At 33.2% G+C, this 20,880-nt stretch overlaps 1 long non-coding RNA gene and 1 pseudogene across 1 annotated transcript; one reads left to right on the top strand and one right to left on the bottom strand.

Moving 5' to 3' along the window:
* Window positions 1-1,189: 1,189 nt before the first annotated feature.
* On the bottom strand, window positions 1,190-2,876 carry LOC142607070 (uncharacterized). Its single transcript, XR_012839225.1, has 2 exons — window positions 2,666-2,876; window positions 1,190-1,694 (listed from the first exon to the last, which is right to left on the bottom strand). It is a non-coding gene; the product is annotated as an uncharacterized LOC142607070 (long non-coding RNA).
* Window positions 2,877-8,844: 5,968 nt separating this feature from the next.
* LOC142606899 (pentatricopeptide repeat-containing protein At2g17525, mitochondrial-like) lies at window positions 8,845-10,551 on the top strand (annotated as a pseudogene).
* Window positions 10,552-20,880: the final 10,329 nt, after the last annotated feature.

The following is a 20,880-nucleotide window of genomic DNA, read 5'->3' as shown; positions in this document are numbered from 1 at the left end:
CTGTCAGTGAGAAAAAAGGTCTCATGTGCTTGGTGCATGAGATACCTTCTCGAGAAGAACATAATATGAATTAACTCATAAATACACCCCATGTCCATCCTTTTTTATTAGAATCTTGGGGGCATGTGCTCAAATTGGCTATATACTATAATGACCTTTGGTTATATAATTTTAAACGCCCTTTAAATATATAAATACTTCCCTGGAAGCAATAAACACCTTATATTCATCAATGATTTTGCATTAATATCTTCATGGATATAAATATGTAAGGTAACAAGCATCTAAACGAAACTATACCAGACTATAAACCAATTACAGGTGTGAATCTAAACCAATGTTGACACAGTCATTCATTAAGGAAATTTAAATGTAAGAAGAGAATAAGAAAAGCCAATGTGTCTTCTTCTACATGCTATAAGTAATGAAGAGTTTCCATAGGGACAAGGGGGTTTGCTCACCCAATGAGAAAATCCTAACCATTTACCTCTTTAGGATTCACAAATTGACTAGTGACTTTACAAAAATTACCAAACTTACCTTAATTTTAAACCAACCAAATTCAAGAATATATTTCTATTTCACAATTTTTATTTTATTTATTGATAAGTTACACATGCATTAACTCATTTCAATCTGATCACTCCAATCTAATTTTGCCAATTTTATGTCCCTGCATGTAACGTGACCAGGACATAAGGATGACAAAGTGACAGATAGAGCTATTAGGCATATATGTAAAGTTAATAATTTAATCCGCATAAGTTCTATACTATTAACTTAGTGTTTGTTTGATATTATCTTATTTAAGTTTTTCATAATTGGACTAAAATATAGTTATACTTAAAAAAGTAAGGTTTTATAAAGTTATATATTAACAAAATAAGAAGAAAACTAAACGAAAAAGCTCAATGCACTTGTACATTTGTCAAAGTAGATAGTACCCCTTTTTTCGTGTGAAAATCATTTACAATGTCAAATAAAGTTCTGAGTCATTCTTCGTTTTGTACTCTACAAGTATTACTATTATTATATTAAGATGTGCAATGCTTTGATATGGTTTAATACTTCTATTATTCAACCTCTACTTATGCTAGGTCAATTGTTCAATTGTTTACACTTGTAATCTTTATTATGAGTAATTATCGAGATTGAAGAAATAATAATGTAAAACAGAAACAAAAGCAAGTAGGACATTACAACGATTTTATTAACAAAAACCATATATTGCACAGCACACATTACCACTTTCATCATACAGTCTAAAAAGGCTAGCTATCTACCCAAGCACATGATTCATATGTCTACCAAGCACATGATTCATATGGATAGCAAGCCCATTACAAACTTTAACTTTATTCAATCACATATTATATATAATATCCATAAAGCAGAATTAATAAGATAATTTCCCATGTAGCTCCTAACAAGAACATCACTATTTTTTGCCCTTTTGACCAGCATGCAGTCCAGCAAAATAAATCTGGGGATTACTTTGAAAAGAGTCCCTTGAAATGTGTGATCCTCCTCCACTCCCTGGAGCAACCATCTTGCCACCGCTACCACCGCCCAAAGAGCCACCCCCACCACTTTTGGCTGCACCCCCGCCAGTGCCACAACATCCTTTGCCACCTCCACCACCACCACTTCCTCCTCCTTTGCCACCACCGTTGCCGCCCATTGTAAATGTGTAGCTGCTTAGAAATTACAATTAATATAATTAGTACTATTTTTTTATAAGATATAATTAGTACTATTAATTGCTAAAGACGTCCAAGAAAATCGTTGCTTAAAACAAGATATGACTTAAGTATCTATACAGAGTTATGGTCAAAGGTTTTGTACTACTAGTTGTGTCATGAAGACTGCAAGAACTAGATGTAGGATATGAATACCATGTTACACAAGCTTATGTGTCATGAATTAAACCACCGTGTCATAAAAACTCGAGTGTTGTGTAATTAGTCGTGTTACAAAGACCGCAAAAATCAAGTAGTGTTTCACCCTATTCAAGCTATGTTTGGTTAATTAAGTGTAAATTCGAGAGAAGTGATTTATTTAGGCTAGCCTAAGCCTTAGAATTTGGTATAGTTCTATCAACTCCCTTTGAGACCACTCTCTTATTGACACAAGGCCACCACAAAATTAACCCAAAAATTTCCTGAAATCTTAATAGGACATCAATTTACATGGTTAGACAAAAGTCTCATGTTACGCTTATGAAGCCCATCTTTAAATCAATCCCATCCAAATGTATTTAAAATCATTGGGTCCACAATTAAGCGATAAACTTTATATTAAACAATTTTTTGAAATCCCCAAAATTCCTTTAGAAATTGAGAATTTTAGTCTTTTGAATTCCTTTGATCCATTAAACCAATTAGTAACACAAGTTCACAACATCATTCAAGACAATAAGCCATCAAACCCTCAACTTGCCGAAATAAACTCAATAGTAACTAAAATTAGATTTATCAAATATTAAATGTTAGGAATCCAACCCCCAATTATAGAGAAACCTCAAAGGGCGACCTTTTGTGAAGACCCTTAACCATTTGTCATAAAAATTTACCAACACCGAAAATCACTCATAGTTTCAAGGATATCCATCAAGTATAATAAAAACTAACAAACAAGATGAAAATAAAAGGACTTAGAATTGTACCTTAAAATCTTGGAAACACTAAAGCCTACGATGTCCTAGAGAGTGTTTGTGAGTGTGTGTGCGTGAGTGAGAGAGGAGGGGGGGGGGTAAAATAAGGAAGGAAAAGGGGTACAATACTTAAGTTTAACACTATCATTTTTATTTTTTAGCAACTCATGAAAAATCTTGTAATGATAACATTTCAAAGAGTATGCAAATTGTTCATTGTTGATTGATCTATTTTTAGTTATTAAAGAGGGCAGATTGTTAGCCTATTTATATACTTTTTTTTTTTGTTGAGAATGAGCCTATTTATATACTTAGTTTATAATTTTTAAAGTAAATTTTGTTATTGTGATACAATTAATTGAGTTATTATGAAAATATTTAAAATGAACAATTAAGTTTATTTAGAACATGAAAAAATTTTCATTGTAATTTATTCTTGACATTAATAATAAACTTTGAAATTATATTAGTTTATAACCAGTTAAAAGTAGCGTCAAGTGAGTTGAAAATATTTTTAGTTTTAAATGAACTAAAAGTAATTTAAATTTCGAAGACACTTAACATAAAATTGAAAGCATTTGAAATATGATTTGAGATGAAAATTAGTATAAAATTATAGTGTAATTAAAATCTAATTGAAATTTTATTCAACTTTCACTTTAATATATCACATTATATAAATTTTTTGCAAAGGTAAAAGTCATGTATATGCACTGTTTGAATGAATTGATGTTTGAAGCTTCCTAGTTCCTACCGAATGAAAAAGTAACTTAATCATGGTTATGGAGGGGAAAAAAAGCAACTTAATCATGGTCGCTTTACAAAAGTAAAGCAGTAATAAAGCTTGCTGAAGCAGTCAATCTTAATCATGGTGTATTACATTTTCTATCCTTCGTCGTATAAACATGATTTCTTCCAACTATTTGTGAGCACTCACTTCATGCACCTCGTTGTGCTTTTAATTGTCTGATAACAATAGCTTCCAGTTAACTCAACTGGTAAAGTTTTTTATGGTTGAATAAGAGATTTGGAGTTCAATCCCTACCTAAACTAAAAACCAATTAGTATCTTGATCTAATGATAAAATATTACTAGGAGCGGACGTTATAGGTTAAAACTCTTTATAAAAAAAAAAATTATCTATAACATGAAATATAAGTTTCTCAACCCAAAAAAAAAAAATATATAATTATTACTATTAATCCCATGAGATTAAAGTTGACTAAAATTATAGTGTAATTGAAATCTAATTGAAATTTTATTCAACTTTCACTTTAATATATCACATTATATAAATTTTTTGCAAAGGTAAAGGTCTTGTATATGTACTGTTTGAATGAATTGATGTTTGAAGCTTCCTAGTTCCTACCGAAAGAAAAAGTAACTTAATCATGGCTATGCAGGGGGAAAAAAAGCAACTTAATCATGGTCGCTTTACAAAAGTAAAGCAATAATAAAGCTTGCTAAAGTAGTCAATCTCAATCATGGTGTACTGCATTTTCTATCCTTCTTCCTATAAACATGATTTCTTCCAACTATTTGTGAGCACTCACTTCATGTACTTCGTTGTGCTTTTAATTGTCTGATAACAATAGCTTCTAATTAACTCAATTGATAAAGTTTTTTATGGTTGAATAAAAGATTTGGAGTTCAATCCCTACCTATACCAAAAACCAATTAATATCATAATCTAATGATAAAAGTATCACTAAAAACGGACGTTATAGATTGAAGCTCTTTATAAAAAAAAATTATCTATAACATGAAATATAAGTTTCTCAACCCAAAAAAAATATATATATATAAAATTATTACTATTAATCCCATGAGATTAAAGTTGACCAAAGTTGAGGCATAGACCTATATATATATATATATATATATATATATATATATATATATAATGGATTGAATTCAAGTTACATCTGGTGTAACTTTAAGCAATGTTACACTACTCAATATTTTTTAATTGGATGAGAATATTAACAAATCCACCGTTAAATTACATTATTTTCGTATATTCTTCGTGCTTGCAAAATTTCAAGGTGATAAAAAATTAATAGCCATATCATCAATCAATTGTTAAAATTCAAATTTTTGTAGTTTAAAATAATGCATAAGAGATGAGTTTATGGATCATATGGTAAATAGTTTCTGATTGATATGAAAATTGGCATGCTTGTTAAGAACATATAGAACATGTAATTTAATGATTGGATCTTCAAAATATTAATTCAATAACAAGTTAATCGGTGGTGTAACATTGCTTAGAGTTACACCAGGAGTAACTTGAACCCAACTCATATAAAATTATTACTATTAATCCCATGAGATTAAAGTTGACCAAAGTTGAGGCATAGACCTATTTTTTAAATATATATAAAAAACAGTTGAGGCATAGAAAATTTTGCAATGGGCAATGGATTAAAGAGTGTCCCTAATAAATAAATAAATAAAAGATTGTTCCTAATAAAATATATTTACTTTATATGAAAATTCGTTCTTGATAAGATTCGAAATAAAAGTTTTATCTTTATCCACCAAACTTCGAATTTGGTTTGAGTCCTGTTTATACATGTGTTACCGTTCTGATGGGTTCAATTCAATTGAACGACGAACATTAAACTAGAACACTTTTGAATATGTGTCACCATCCTAATAAGTCCAATGTCACTGGACACCCCTAAACCCTAGTCCGGTACACTAAAGCTTTGCCCCAAAATCCTACTAGAGGACTTGGAAAGTAAGAGCCTGTTTGGATGAATGGGTTTTTGGATCATATCACTTAGTTTTCATTACTGAGTTCTCAAAACACGTGGGTCCTACACAAATTTTTGTGTTTGGTTTGGTTTTCAACACTTATTTCCATCACTCAAAACTCAAAAATTTGAGTTAGAGTGATGAAAACAGGAAACAACAAATGGATGTTTTCAAAAATTGAGAACTGAGTTATGAGTTTTGAAAACCGAGTATTTCTAAACTAAATGGGCCCTAAAATACTGATAGGACCTAGTAGATTAATTGGTGGTCATATAAAACAAAGTCTTTGGTTGCTAGAAGCCAGATAGGTCTCTATCAGTACTGTATCATTAATAATAATTTACTAGTTATTATACGGCAAAGACTTTGCTTGATTGCTAGGCTTGTCCTACGAGAGGACTTGGAAAATAAAATATTGATAGGGGCCTAGTAGATTAATTGGTGGTCATATAAAGCAAAGACTTTGGTTGCTAGAAGCCAAATAGGTCCTTCGATTTTTTTGTGAAGACAAGTTATGACTACTGGAGACTTGTCCAAGGGGAAACACCCTTACAAATGCAATGAGGAAAAAACTCACCTAGCCCCAATAATGGGTTCGTACTTATAATTAAACTTATAATAAGTCAAGATCCTATGACTGTCAAATATAACTGCCAAATTGAGAGGTAAAGAACCTACAAAGGCACCAATGGGGTGTCGCTGTGTCGGCCAAAGACCCTTTGAAGGTTAAGACAGTGATGGAAGAATTTCCAACAACTCAAGGACATATGAGCTAGGAGAATTTTTGCGCACCTTAAAGGAGAGGAGACTTGGTGCTTATATAGTGACGTAGAGCCGACCTAGATCCCTTGAACGTAGGGGCTTCCCTTATAGGAAAGATTTGTAGTTAAGGGTTCGAGATCTTAGGGCTCCTCTTCTCATATAGGAAAGACATGAACGTGTAGTAGGGTCTTTGTGCATGGTGTGCAAGTTATTTCCATGTAAGGGCGATATAGGCCTGATGCACAAGCTATTTCCATGTATGGCTTTGAGAGTGGGGAGCACATAAAGGCTAGTGGGACCCATTCTCCTCCAATCATTGGTGCATTGTATCATCCGTGGCACGGACCTAACTTAATATCTTTTATTGGAGGTGAGTTTTGACAAATCTACCATTGGATTATATTTTCTTCTTATATTCTTTATGCTTGCAAAATTTCTAAAATATTAAAGATCAATAGCTATATCATCAACAAATTTTTAAATTGCAAGTTTTTATAGTTTAAAATTATGAATAAAATATAAGCTTATATCATATAGTAAATAATATCTGATTAACACAAAATTTAACATGCATATTAAGAGTGTAAAAAATATGTAATTCAACGGTTAAATTTTCAAAATATGGCGTAATTTTTATTTTATTAAGTAAGGTTATAGTTTTAGGCTACAACTAGTTTTGTAACTAAACTTTATTCAATCAAGGTTGCTTTACAAAAGGAAAGCATTAATAAAGCTAAAGCAGTCAATTTCAATCATGGTGTGCTGCATTTCTATCCTTCTTCCTTTAAACATGATTTCTCCAACTATTTGCGAGCACTCACTTTATCTACCTCGTTGGTGCTTTTAATTGTTTGATAACATGAAATATAAATTTATTAACACTTGAAATGTTCTTATAGTATGAAACATAAGTTTCTCAACCCAAAAAGAAATATAAATTATTACTGTTAATCCCATGAGATTAAAGTTGACTAAAGTTGAGGCATAGACTTATTTTTAAATATAAATAATAATAAAAAGTTGAGGCATAGACAATTTTGCAATGGATAATGCAACATATTAAAGAATGTCCCTAATAAAATATATTTACTTTATATGAAAATTCATTTTTGAGCTAAAAGTTCTATCTTTGTCCATCAAACCTTGGACTTGGCTTGGGTCTTGCTTATAGTAACACTTTGATGGATTCGATGCAATTAAACAATGAACATTAAATCAAAATACTTTTGAACATGTGTTATTATTTTAATGGGTCTAATGCAACTGGGCAGTAGACCCAATTCTTAACCCAGACCCTAGTTCTGTATGCTAAAGCTTTGCCCCAGATTTGGAGAGCTGGAAACAATAATCCATGTACTAAGAGATAGCTATTGGGCCTAAAGTATTTGGGTTGGGTTGAATGTCCGTTTCAATCAAAATTTTAATCTGAAGCAACCTAGTTTTATAAATTCTTTGCTATTCAAACCCAGCCCATCTCAAGCACTTTATGCTTTATTATACTACACAGAGATCAGAAACAGAGCTTTGCATTGCATTCCTGGGACGACTCTGTGGCGGCTCGAGCTGCGTGACGATTTCGAATGAATGGTATCTTCAAGGTTCCTTTTTTATTGATTCTGGCTGATTTTGGAGTTTGTGGAATTTGAGAAAAATGGGTTTGTTTGTTTGTTTATATAGTGTAGGTAAGGTGTTTGTTGTTAGTTCTGAGTGAGTATTTCGAATTAGACGAAAAAACAAATTAGGACCAATTTTTTTTTTTAATTTTTAAGTTTTTTGCATTACTTGTTGAAGCTATGGATTATGGAAGATTAAGAGTGAATGGTGATGAACAACTCATGAAATAAAGATTGCAAATTTAAATGTATTGAAAAATTTAATCCACAAACAAAAATGTAAAGTTAAGAACAACATTAAGAAGACAAATGAGGAAGAGAGTGATCAGAATCAGAGAGTTTAATTTGTTCATCATTGACATTGGGGGATGCTCGCGCAAGAGAGGTTAAAAACATAGTATCTTTTTATTACGATGAATGATAAAAATGATGATTAATTATAGTTCAGAGAATGGGAATTGAATGGGAGAGAATTTGTCTTTCTTTCTGTATTTAATACCCAATGGCATAGCTTTTTAAATGTGATGGAGAGGAAGCTCCTTTCAATGTACGAATACCAATAAAAAAAAAGCTAAACTTTGAATTAGTTATATGTAAAATATATGCACTTTGATCATATTATTTTGCTTTATCTACAATTCTTCTTTCTTGGTGCAGGGCATAATATTTTGTAATGTGGCATTGGATCAAGTGTAATGGTTAATAACTCAGCACCCAGTATGAAAATAAATTAGTTGGTGTTAGAAACATCCTCACTCATAGAACAAAGCACTTCATATCCCATATCTCCAATCCTTCAACTCTTCCAATCTTCTCCTCTCCAACGTATCAAAGATTTCTTTTTCTCAGCCTACAATCAAAATGCATTTCATCCTCATCATCTCCTGTTCCATCCCAACAGCACATTGCCCATTAAATACTAGACCAAAAGTCATTCTCCCAGACCCTTCAAACCTTCAAATGGGCTTCCAAACTCCCCAATGTTACCCACTCTTAATCCACCTACCGTGCTTTGATCCACAAGCTCTGTGCTTTCCACCGATTCGATATTGTAAAGAATTGCTTCAAGAAATGCCCAACACAATCGGGACACCCCCTGATGAAGACATTTTCATCACGATTGTCCGTGGTCTAGGGCGGGCACGTATGGTTAAGCGGGTGATCAAAGTGGTTGACTTGGTTACTCAGTTCGGAAAGAAACCTTCTTCGAGGATTTTCAATCAGTACTTGATGTTCTTGTTGAGGAAGATATTGATTTGGCTCGAGAATTTTATAGGAAGAGGATGATCGGGAGCAGTGTTGAAAGTGATGAATACACTTTTGGGATCTTAATGAAGGGGCTTTGCTTGACTAATAGGATCGGTGATGGTTTCAAACTGTTGCAAGTGATGAAGTCTAGGGAAATCATACCAAATTCTGTGATTTATAACACATTACTTCATGCACTTTGCAAGAATGGGAAAGTTGGAAAAGCAAGGAGCTTGATGAATGAGATGGAGGAGCCTAATGATGTCACTTTTAATATCTTAATATCTGCTTATTGTAAAGAAGAGAATTTGGTTCAAGTCCTTGTTCTCTTAGAGAAGTGCTTCAATCTGGGGTCTGTGCCTGATGTTGTAATAGGGACTAAGGTGCTGGAAGTTCTCTGCAATGTTGGTCGTGTAACTGAGGCTGTTGACATTTTGAATAGATTGGAGAGCAAGGGAAGTGTGATGGATGTTGTGGCTTATAACACTCTGATAAAGGGGTTTTGTAGATTAGGGAAAGTGAAAGTTGGGCATCGCCTTTTGAAGGAGATGGAGAGGAAGGGCTGCCTTCCAAATGTGATATATTGATCTCTGGTTGTTGTGAGTCTGAAATGTTGGATTTGGCTCTTGATCTGTTTAATGAGATGAAAACTGATGGAATGAATTGGAATTTGTTACATATGATACATTAATTAAAGGTTTGTGTTCAGGAGGGAGGATGGAAGATGGGTTTAAGATTTTGGAAATAATGGAGGAGAGTAAGGAGGGATCAAGGGGTCGTTTAAGCCCTTATGATAGTGTGTTATATGGTCTGTATAAGGAGAATCAGTTAGATGAAGCACTCACATTTATGACCCAGATGGGTAAGTTATTCCCTAGAGCAGTTGATAGGAGCTTGAAAATTTTAAGTCTTTGTGAAGAGGGTGCTATTGAGGATGCAAAGAAGGTTTTTGGTCAGATACTTGGAGAAGGGGGGGTTCCAAATGTTCTTGTTTATGACCATTTAATCCATGGATTTTGTGAAGGAGGGTATATGCGTGAAGCATTTGAGCTGATGAATGAGATGGTAGGTCGTGGTTATTATCCACTTGCACCAACATTCAATGCTCTGATTAGTGGGTTCTGCAGGCAAGGAAAGGTCAGTAGTGCTTTGAAGCTCATTGACGACGTGGTTGTGAGGGGCTGCAAACTTGATATAGGAAGTTATAATCCCTTGGTTGATGCTCTTTGTAGGAAGGGGGATTTTCAAAAGGCTTTTGGGCTCTTTTCACAAATGTTAGAAAAGGATATTGCTCCTAATTTATCATCATGGAATTCATTGCTTCTTAGTTGGTAGCAAGAAACATCATGGTTAGCAAGACTGAACATATTCCAAGTAAATTACCTTTTACAGCAGATTTCTGAGATTTGAATTAATTTTAGCTATTGAGATATAGATGAAGTGTAAGACAAAGAATTTTCAACTTAGTGAATGCGAGTAAAAGTAAAGGCTGCATTAGCTTGTTTGTTATTTACCAATTCTTTATTGCCTAAATGGGAAATGAAGGTTTTTTCATATATTCCAAGTTAGAGGTTCAAGAGTTAGAGATAGTTTGAGGAAGGTGCTTCTTGGGAATGTAAGTAGAGATCTTCAGTATCATTTGATGTATGCACTTTCTTACTACTAGCTTGCCTTTTAATTAATTTACACCTGTTGACTCTGAATAAAGAAATATAAAACATAGACAAGGTTAAAAGGAACATAACAGTTGCAATCCAGATCTATCTTGAATATTCATTAACAGAACGAGACACTGGACTAATCTTTTATAATTCAGCATTTTTAAAGATATTTCGATTATCCTATCTTATTGATTATGATTTCGAAAATTACAAACTAAAATGAGAGATCATATTTCTTGTGTTGTAAATGCCCATTATTAATGGTATTCTCTATCGTAGCAATCCAGTCCCAAAAAAAAGGGCTTTTTTAGCTAATAAGAAATGATATGCTAATGAAATTAACTCATTTTGAAGGTGAAATCACCATCACTCTGAAGCATATGAAACTGGTTGGCACTTGGCAGTGGAAATGAAAGATATACTGGTTTTCCAACAATTGCACATCATCTGCTACCAATTGTAAGTCCTGGTTAAGACCCATGTTCTCAAGTTCTGTCAATTTCGTTATTGATATACTTTGATTGGATCATTTCTACAATTAAAAAATATAGGTACTTCCATAATTTTCCATTAATTTGGTTAGGCAATCAATTAACTTATGCTTTTTAATGCAACCGTTGGCTGTTCCACATCATTAAATTTCAATAAAGCACTCTTTAATATTGCAGTTGCTAACTTACTTTCTCTGTGCTATAATCGGACCTGTCTAATAAATTTTCAATTCCTTTTTGTAGTAAAGAATCCACAAACCCTCATTCACTTGTCTTATTGATTTCTATTGTTAAGTTAGCTATGACTATCATAAAATTTATGGGAGATGGCTTTGCAATGAAATTTATCCACAATAATTCTATCTTTTTTTTTTTTTGGTGCCTAATAATGCTTTATTAAAAAAGAGCAAACTAAACAGAGGAAAAGTGCTGCAAAAGAGGGGTTTTACCTCCATCTCTATCCTGAGGACAAAAGCCCGACATATTACAAAAAAAGGCCCACTTAGCAATATTATGGCTACAATATTAGTTTCTCTAAAAGTGTGATTTACACCCAATCAGATAAAAATTGAAAAAGTATCTAGCTTCCTCAATCAGATGCTCAATAGACCAATCAGGCTCCAGAGAGTGGTTCTGTAACTAGATAATAACATTTAGAGTGTCTCCTTCACAAACTCAATTTCCATATCCCATTTCCGCTGCTATTGCTATCACTGAGAGAGCAGCATGAGCTTCAGCCAGGGGCTTTGATTTTCTATTATCTGGTCCATCTACTACTATACATGCCTTTTCCTCTCTAACCACAGCGTTGAAATTAGGCTCGACATAGGGGGGAAGTGGTCGATTCCATATGCAACTTCTTTCTCCAATCTCCACCTCCAAATTCCCAAGAAGAAACATGATCAGTGTATACCTATTTAATTTAAAAAATTAAGAGAATGGGATCAAGAACTTCCCTTTGTTGTTGATTCATTAGCTTTTTCCAAATAATCCATATTATGTTGTTGCTAATGGCTGCAAATAGTCTAAAGTTCCTCGCTTTTTCTATTGGAATCATCAGCTTATCTTCAGGTTGGAGAACTAACTTGGCCCAATTCATCTCTTCAAATTTGATTGGCCATGGGGAGTGAAAGCAAGTGTTCCAACTGTATATAAAGACCTATTTAGCAAAAATTAATGTAAGTCAAGGCCTTCATTCAGCAAAATGGAAAAAAAAAAATCAATATAAAAATTTATATGAGTTATGATTTATAGAAAGATTGGACTTCTTGTTCTGGTTTACAGTCTACACGTATTCTGAAATGCATATTCTGTTTTCTGTTATAGTGTTATCATATAGTGTTGCTTGAATATTGCATATATTGTATAAGTAATTACTGCAAAAATATTTTGGCATCTTTATTTTGGATCACTAAGTATGTCAGTTTGATATGCTTTGACTGAAGTGGCCTTATGATTTAAAAAAATTTCGTGGTATTTACAATAAAAGGGGGTGTCATTAAGTTAATATGCTTTTACAACTCTGTCCCATCAATTAGTCATGCCACAATGTAAGTTCTATGTTATTACTTGTTACAGATGTCTTCATTTTTCTGTCAAAGTAGTACCTCAATGGTTGAGTATCATGAGCGTTTACCTATCAGGAAAAGAAAAAAAAAAGTATTGTGAACTCTTGTGTGATTATTGTGTTGTTCATTATTAGTTCTGCAACAACTTTGTGGTGTTTAAAATCAATTATCTGAAAATATTTTGTATACTAGTAAACCCTTCTCTTTTTTGGGGTCTCTATTTCCTCATCATGGATTTGGTAATATTACTATTAAGTTTATTTTAGGAAAAGCAATATTAATATGTATTATCATATTATTTGCGGGCTTCAGCCTTAGGACACGATGGTGATGAGTTTAACTTCATCTGAATGACATAATCTCTCTAGATGTTTTTAGAGTCTTGAAGGTTGATACTTGATATCATGACCAATATATTTGTTTAGGAATTAGGGAAGATAATGGCACCTTTCCTCAATTTTTAGGCTTTTGTACAATAAGAACAAGGATTACGATTCTTTAGAGTGCTTAGGGTAGTTCACTACTGAATTTTTATAATCATATCCATCAATTTTGAAGTGAGTGGTCAAGTCTGGAGAAGTCCAGTCCATCGAATGAGATAAAAGCACGACTAGCTGCTAAAGGAAGGTTCGTTGATTTTGTACTGAATAGAAATTTATGCTGATATTGGAGGTCTTCCTATGTCTGTTATGTATTCTAGAGTTGATTGAATTGTAGTTTTAGCTGTGATTCTCTTTGTATCTGTAATTGAGTTTGTGCATAGACTTAGATAAGTTTTTGGGTTTGGAACCCTGTAACTGAGTTTAGTAGTGTGTTCCAATAAAAGTTCCTGCATATCAAATAAATTTTTTTGAAGTCATTATAATTTTTTTTGAAGCGAGTCACATCTTCAATAATTTAAATAGATATTAAAATGGTGATAATCAACGTCTAATCAAATGGTGATGATAAGTAAAAGCTAATTCATTCATTTCAAAATGGATGGATAGAATTTTAACAATTCAACTTAGGAGTAATCCTAAGAAATCTAGAAAATCATAATTCACAAGGAAATTATTATGACTTGCATTTCTCACTGTGCAAGCATCTTCTGATTACCGAACAATTTAGACAAATTGCATACATAGGACTTTCAAATTTGAATATTTTAGGAATTCAAAAAAAGACTAAATCATGTTCTATGGTTTGTTACCCTTCTTAACTCCATTTGGCTTGCTTGGAAAGTTCACAATAAACCTCTGCAATCAAAAGACGAGATATGAAAAAATCTTGTTAGTAATGTCCTGCCCTTTAACCAAACTAATTAGAAATTGATGAATAAACAGTCTTTGTGCTAGAATTGGTTGAAACTTGAAGTTTTATTCCTACAATTTCAAATCCTTTTGTAGAAAATAATAAAACATCTTATGCTCTTTGAAAGAAGAGAGCAATTTAAACTGGTATTCACAACACAATATTGTACTTTAGATAGTATATATAGAAAAATCCAGCCTAACCTTAACCTAATCCAAGCAAAGGCTAGGTTATTTGTCCTACAAATGCATGCTTACAGGGGCCTGAGCTTTCAACAGGAGTGTTTGGAAGAAGTACCGAGACACATCAAAAGACCACTCCTAGGAGGAAGCCTAGTAAGACCAATTATATTGGTTACTCTTTCTTTTTCTTTTTCTTTTTTTCTAAGTTTACGCAAATTTCAAAGAAGTTGGAGTAAGCATTTTTGGGTCATTTTCGAAATTAATTTTAGTTTTCAATATATCAAATGGAGTGCAATTTTGAGGTTTTTTTTTAAAAATTTATTTATTTATTTTTTATTTTTAAGGAGTTCAGGTAATTTTACTACAGATTGTTTGGGCTGGCAAAATTTATTTGAGAAACAACTAAATTTGAATTCTCTTACTTTAGTTGTGTGTATTTGCTTTTCAAAATGCTTTTTTCTATTCCCAATTAGAGGGTCATGTTAGTTGTATAAGGTCAATTATTTTTTTGGTTAAATGTTTTGGTATTGTAAATGTAAGTTGTTATTACTCAGGTTTGGAGGGTTGTTCAAAGTTGGTCCTAAACAAGTCCTACTTCATTTATGAATGTAAAATATAGAGAAAATTGAGAGTGTGATTTTTTTTTTAGAAGGATTTTGGATTTCCGCTTGTTTATCTATTCTCATTAGGTAGGTTTCGATAGGTGGCGAGTTTCTTGTTTTGTATCTCTTAGGTGCATTTCTTAGAGTGATGAGCATTCATATCTTCTACTTTGTATACCTTGGGAGGATTGGATTCCTTTAATTGGTGAGCAAGATAATTACTTATAGGAAACTGCTTAATATGGCTAATAAAATCTATTCTTGTAAGTGTGTACTTGTGTTTGCTGCATATTCTCCAAAAATAAAAATAAAATTTGGTATCAGCTTCACGAGAAGTTTGGAACATAATTGATGAGGTTGAGAATATCACCAGTAAGTTACAAGCACTCTCCAACTCGAATTAAACCTGCAAAAAGAAAACAAAGAGACCTAAAAGAGAGCACCGGTGTGGTGCCGGCCAAAAACCCTCCGAAGGTCAAGTTAGAATTTCTTCTCAACCCTAAAGTGCTAGAGTTGAGTCCAATGTGCGTACATTTTGTCATGGGGATTTTGAATGTATTTATAGAGGCGTAGAGTCGGCTCTTTCTTCCTTGATTGCCAAGCTCTTTCCTTTCTTGACCAAAACTCTTTCCATTCTCGTACCTTCAAAAATTCATTTCCTTATAAAATTCCTTTGATTAAGGCTAATGTGCAGCGCAAGAATTCTTCGTATTTACGTTTGCGTGAGTCGCACTCAAGGCCACGTCAGCCCTAATCTCACAGCGTGGTTTGAGGGGGCCAGGAGAGCGATGTATAAATTCTTTCCGTCCGTCTACCTCCGATCCGTCCTCTCTTAAACCACATTACCCGTCACCTTAACTCAATGCTACCAGCCAGACCGTCATGATAGTTTTACCCACATCAATAATTTTGAGCCCAAATGGATCTATGCTCTTAGTTTTGGTGCTTTTAATTAATTATAACTTTACTTTTGAAAAAAAATATATTGAATTTATGGAAGTGCTGCGCAAACATGTTTTAGTTATTTTCTATCACAACCCTGACCACTATCTTGAATAATTCTTAAAAGGTAGAGCACTTGGTTTCTTCATCCAATATGATGATTACTCTTGTAAAAGCTTATCCCATTCTTTTTAAATGGCATTACATGAATACTCTTTTTTTAGAATGTTGATTTCTTCGACCATTAAAACTAATAAGCCATAGTGGAGCTACAATCTGAAGACTTTCTCAAATATCTAGATTATCATTGGAATCTATACCAGAAGCAAGATTGCAAATATATTCATTTATATTTAATCTTTTCTATCCTCTATGATTCTATCTTCTTGGTGACCAACTGGATATTATCAGCATATGTACAGGTACTTAGCTGAATTGAAAATCTTTCATTTCAATTTTGTATTCTAAATCCACTAGTGTTATCTGCCTAACTGCATCATCAAAATGTAAACTTAAAAGTAGCTAGGTGGTACACTTGTTTGTTAGCCCCCTTTCACTTTTTTCATTGTCATATAGACATGTCTACTTCAATCGCTTTCTAATCCATATTTCTTAGAACTTTTTGAATTAATTATAATCAAGATGTAATTACATTGACACCATGGGTTTTTGGTGGGAATGGCATCATTGTGTGATATGTGATATTTTTGTATTTACTCATACTTCTTTATAAGTTTGGTCGTGACGTGGAAGAAATAACATAATACCCTTAAAATGAAGGGGAAGCAGTTAGGAATTGGGATAGACTAGATCAATAATCAAAGTGGGGAGAGAGATTTTTAAATTTATTTTTTAATATATAAGGAAGTGGTGTCTTAATTTTTGGTCAGACTATTCTACTCTTTGTCCATGAGACATCCTAAAAATTCCATGAACCGATAGTATATATGGTGAATGAAACTTGGGACCTCTAGGTGTTCTTGAAGGACGAGAAGAAATTATTTATCATTCGAAGATAAATCAAAGATTTTAAACTTTTTTATTGTAACAATAGAAAAAAAAAAAAAAATCAAGGTTTTGACATTTAAACGAACATGACTCTCACAATTTAAGTGTCAACTAAAAATATTGAGAATGTGATAGAATAAAATGAATCCATTTCAAAATAGATGGATAGAATTTTAAAAACTTGTCATATGTGCTTAATCAAAATATATTCTATCAAAGAAACACAATCTTCTCCATTTCATTTGAGAGGGCTCATTTTATGTTCAAGATTTTATTTTTTTGATTTAATATTTGATGTGACAGTCAGAATACAAACCTATTTCCTTTTTTATTTTTTTGAGAAATGAATACAAACCTATTTCAAATGAGAAAAATGGTAATTGGACCTTGATTTTCTTTTAATTAAAAAAAAAACATAATAAGACTTGAACCTATACACTTTATTATATTATTTTGCCACATCACATCAATTTTCCAACTAAGATGGTGACACGTACCAACATTGGATTATATTAATTAGAGAAATTTTAACGAATGCTTTTAAGATATTGGTTAATCTATTTAAAGAAGGTTTTTATGAGAAAAGAAAAGAAAAAAAAAGTAATTAATGTTTTGACAGTTCTTTTTTTCATTTTCTATAAAAATAATGTCAAAACTTTTCTAAAATGAATTATTAACCAATACTCTAAAGTCGCTTGTTAGCATGACTCTATTAATTATATTAATTTTCAATAATTTATAGAGGCAATGTTAAATGTACTAACACATCGGCCAAATCAGTCATTTACCATTTACCACTTTTTGTGGAAATTATTAGCAACATACCACTGTTTCCAAAATAAATAGTAAAATACCACTTTTTTGAAACACGAGTTCGAGAAACTCGAGTTTCCATTGTAAATCGAGTTTTAAACACTCGAGTTTTATAAAAATTTGTGCTTACATGGATTTTTTTATTGAAAAAATGCCCCATGGAACTCGAGCCTCCTAAGCTCGAAATGGTACTCGAGCTTACCAAGCTCGAGTTTCTTGTAATATGGAACTCAAGTTTGGTAAGCTTGAGTTCTCTCTCTCTCTCTCTCTCTCTCTCTCTCTCTCTATATATATATATATATTTATTTATTTATTTATTTAAATAATCAACAAATAAACATAAACATACAAATAAGTAGTTTTTTTTTTTTTTCATTTGAATGCACAAACATATTTTCTTCTGTATTTAAATTGAAGTATTGTAAAATATAGAAATTTTAATTTCAAAATACTAATTTCAAATTAAAATTTCTATATCCTTATGGTGAAGTGAACCAATGCACATATCTTTTGGAAAATAAGAGAAGAAGGCAAAACTTCAGTGAAACAAAGCTCTCATGTGCTAGGTCTCATGCTCCTAGCGCATAAGATACCTTCCCGAGAAGAACATAACGTGAATTAACTCATAAATACACTCCATGTTCATCCTTTTTTATTAGAACCTTGGGGGCATGTGCTCAAATAGACTATGTACTATAATGACCTTTGGTTATATAATTTTAAACACCCTTTAAATTAATAAATACTTCCCCGGAAGCAATAAACACCTAATATTCGATTTTGCATTAATATCTTCCTGGATATAAATATGTAAGGTAACAAGCATCTAAACAAAACTATACCATGCTATAAACCAATTAAGGGCATGATTCTAAACCAATGTTAACACAGTCATTCATTAAGGAAATTTAAATGTCAGAAGAGAATAAGAAAAGCCAATGTGCCTTCTTTTACATGCTGTAAGTAATGAAGAGTTTTCATGGGGAAAAGGGGTTTGCTCGCCCAATGAGAAAATCCTAACCATTTACCTCTTCAAGATTCACAAATTGACTAGTGATTTTACAAAAATTACCAAACTTACCTCAATTTTAAACCAGCCAAATTCAAAAAATATATTTATATTTCACAATTTTTATTTTATTTAATGATAAGTTACGCATGCATCAAATCATTTCAATTTGATCAACTCCAATCTTATTTTGCCAATTTTATGTCCCTGCGTGTCAAATGACTAGGACATTAGCTCATGGATGACTGCGGTGGGCCTTTTTGTATTTTGGACCGGATTGTTTTTGTCGTACTATGACCCAATAGTTTTGGGGTAGGAGAGTCGAGACTGGCGCAATTGAAACTCACCTCAAGCCAGCTTATGCGCAAGCTAGGACTCCTTTTCAAAGATCTTAGTCACGTGTCCACGGCAAAGGATGCTATCATAAAAATGTTATAGTAGGAGACACATAATATAACAGGATAATAAAAGAGACATTCTAACTAAAGAGCTTGTTTCCAATCAAAGATAATATTTAAACAATTTTTCGTAACAGGTAAACACTATAATGCGAATATGGCAGAAATAAGTTAGCAATAATGAACAAAATAATGTTAATGTTTAAACGATTATGATAAGAGAGGGGGAAAGGGGATTAGTTTGTTGAACTTGGCTCCTTAGCAGATTTAAGTCCAAGAAGGGAACCAATCTCCAATGTGTGCAATCTCACAAGGAAATCCTGCCATAGAAATTGCCTACTTTGAAAGAATAGACCTAAATGACTCAATCTCTTATCTTTTAGCTTACTAGAGAGTAGGCAATTGAGAGGAGAGAAAGGGGTAGCCTATCGGTGCATGCCTTATCACTCTCTTGCTTTACTCACTCCCTTTCCTGCTCTCTTTTTTTTTTTTTTTTCTTTCTATTTTCCTTCTTTGTTTTTCTTCTGCTTTCTATTTCTCCCTTACTTCTACGTTTCCTAGTGTTCTTCCCTGTTTTTCCGTTGTTGTTTACAGTGTACAGCTAAGGCCTTTTTATATTGTCTGTCGTGATGAGATTTACCGTTTTACCTCTCAATTACTTTTGGCTTGGTGTGAGTGTCCTTTCTGGGCCACCCACTGGTTTGCTGGCTGCTCAGCTAGCACCATTACCCTGTGCTGGTTGTGCCACGTTCCATTCATAGACAAAAGGAGTTTTGTTTTATTTTCTTGCTTTTTGTGGCATTCCCATTTGGATAAGGGTTGGACATTCTCTCTTACTAACTCCTTTGACATGCACCTAGTGATTCTAGCTTACCTTTCTCTCTTTTGGGTGGTATGTCATAGCAGGATATTTCTCCTAAAAGAGCTTGAGTGGGAATCCTAAAATAGACTTCCCTCTTTTCTCCACCGCCAGACCATACTCTCTCTTACCTCTGACTCATGGCCTACCATGCTTGTATTGGCTGGGTACAAGTGGGTAGTGTCTAAGCCTTGTGCGTGCTCCACTTCCATGTGAGTTCATGGCTTGTCTACTGTTCATGCGTTTGCCATTGCCTGGGGTTTGTCTAGTCTTGCTGTGCCTTTTGCTACTTATTTTTAACCCTTTGTGGCATAGGCGAGTCATTGGGTCTTCATTCTTTGCATCTCGTTTCTTCTTTGGGTCGGGTCTTGCTTGGGTATGGACCATTTCTTCTTTAATTCAGCCCCGGTCTCCTTTTACTTTTGGTTTGTGGGTCGACTAATACTTTTGCCACGCCACTGCATTGCTTCTGCCATGATATTGCTTAACTATGCTTGCTAGGCCTCTTTTAGGCCTGCTGTGTAATTTTCTTCACTTAGTTTGCGTTGCCCAATATTTCTGCTGGGTCAGTTTTCATGTCATCTTGGGCTTCCTTGGCCCATTTTATTTCTCTTGGCATCCTTGGCCTGTTTCATTCCTTTGGGCATTCTTGGCCTATTCCATTCTTACATTCCTATGGACTTTTGCTAAATCTTTCGGACTTTCCTGGCCCAATCACTATATCCTTTGCTTTTGGAGTTTGTTAGCCTTTACACCAACCCCTTTTAGTAATTCATTTCTTTGGGCTCCTCCAGCCCATCTTTGTTTGCTTTCTACTTCTTGTGATTCTCATGGGCTTACTACTTCCTTCTCTAGGTTTTCTTGGGCCCATTTGCTTTCTTTGGGGTCTTTCTTACTACTTTATAGGCCTGTGGATTATTATTCCTGCCCTTTAGACTTAATAGTTTTTTTTATTTTGCTAGTTCTTCTTCCTTTACCCCTTTTATATTGTTGGGTTTCTTCTTGTTATTAGACTTTT

Source organism: Castanea sativa, chromosome 8, assembly GCF_040712315.1.
Source record: "Castanea sativa cultivar Marrone di Chiusa Pesio chromosome 8, ASM4071231v1".
In the NCBI taxonomy this organism is placed as follows: Eukaryota; Viridiplantae; Streptophyta; class Magnoliopsida; order Fagales; family Fagaceae; genus Castanea; species Castanea sativa.
The sequence above is the reverse complement of the archived record's forward strand: the minus strand, read 5'-3'. Positions and strand labels throughout refer to the sequence as shown.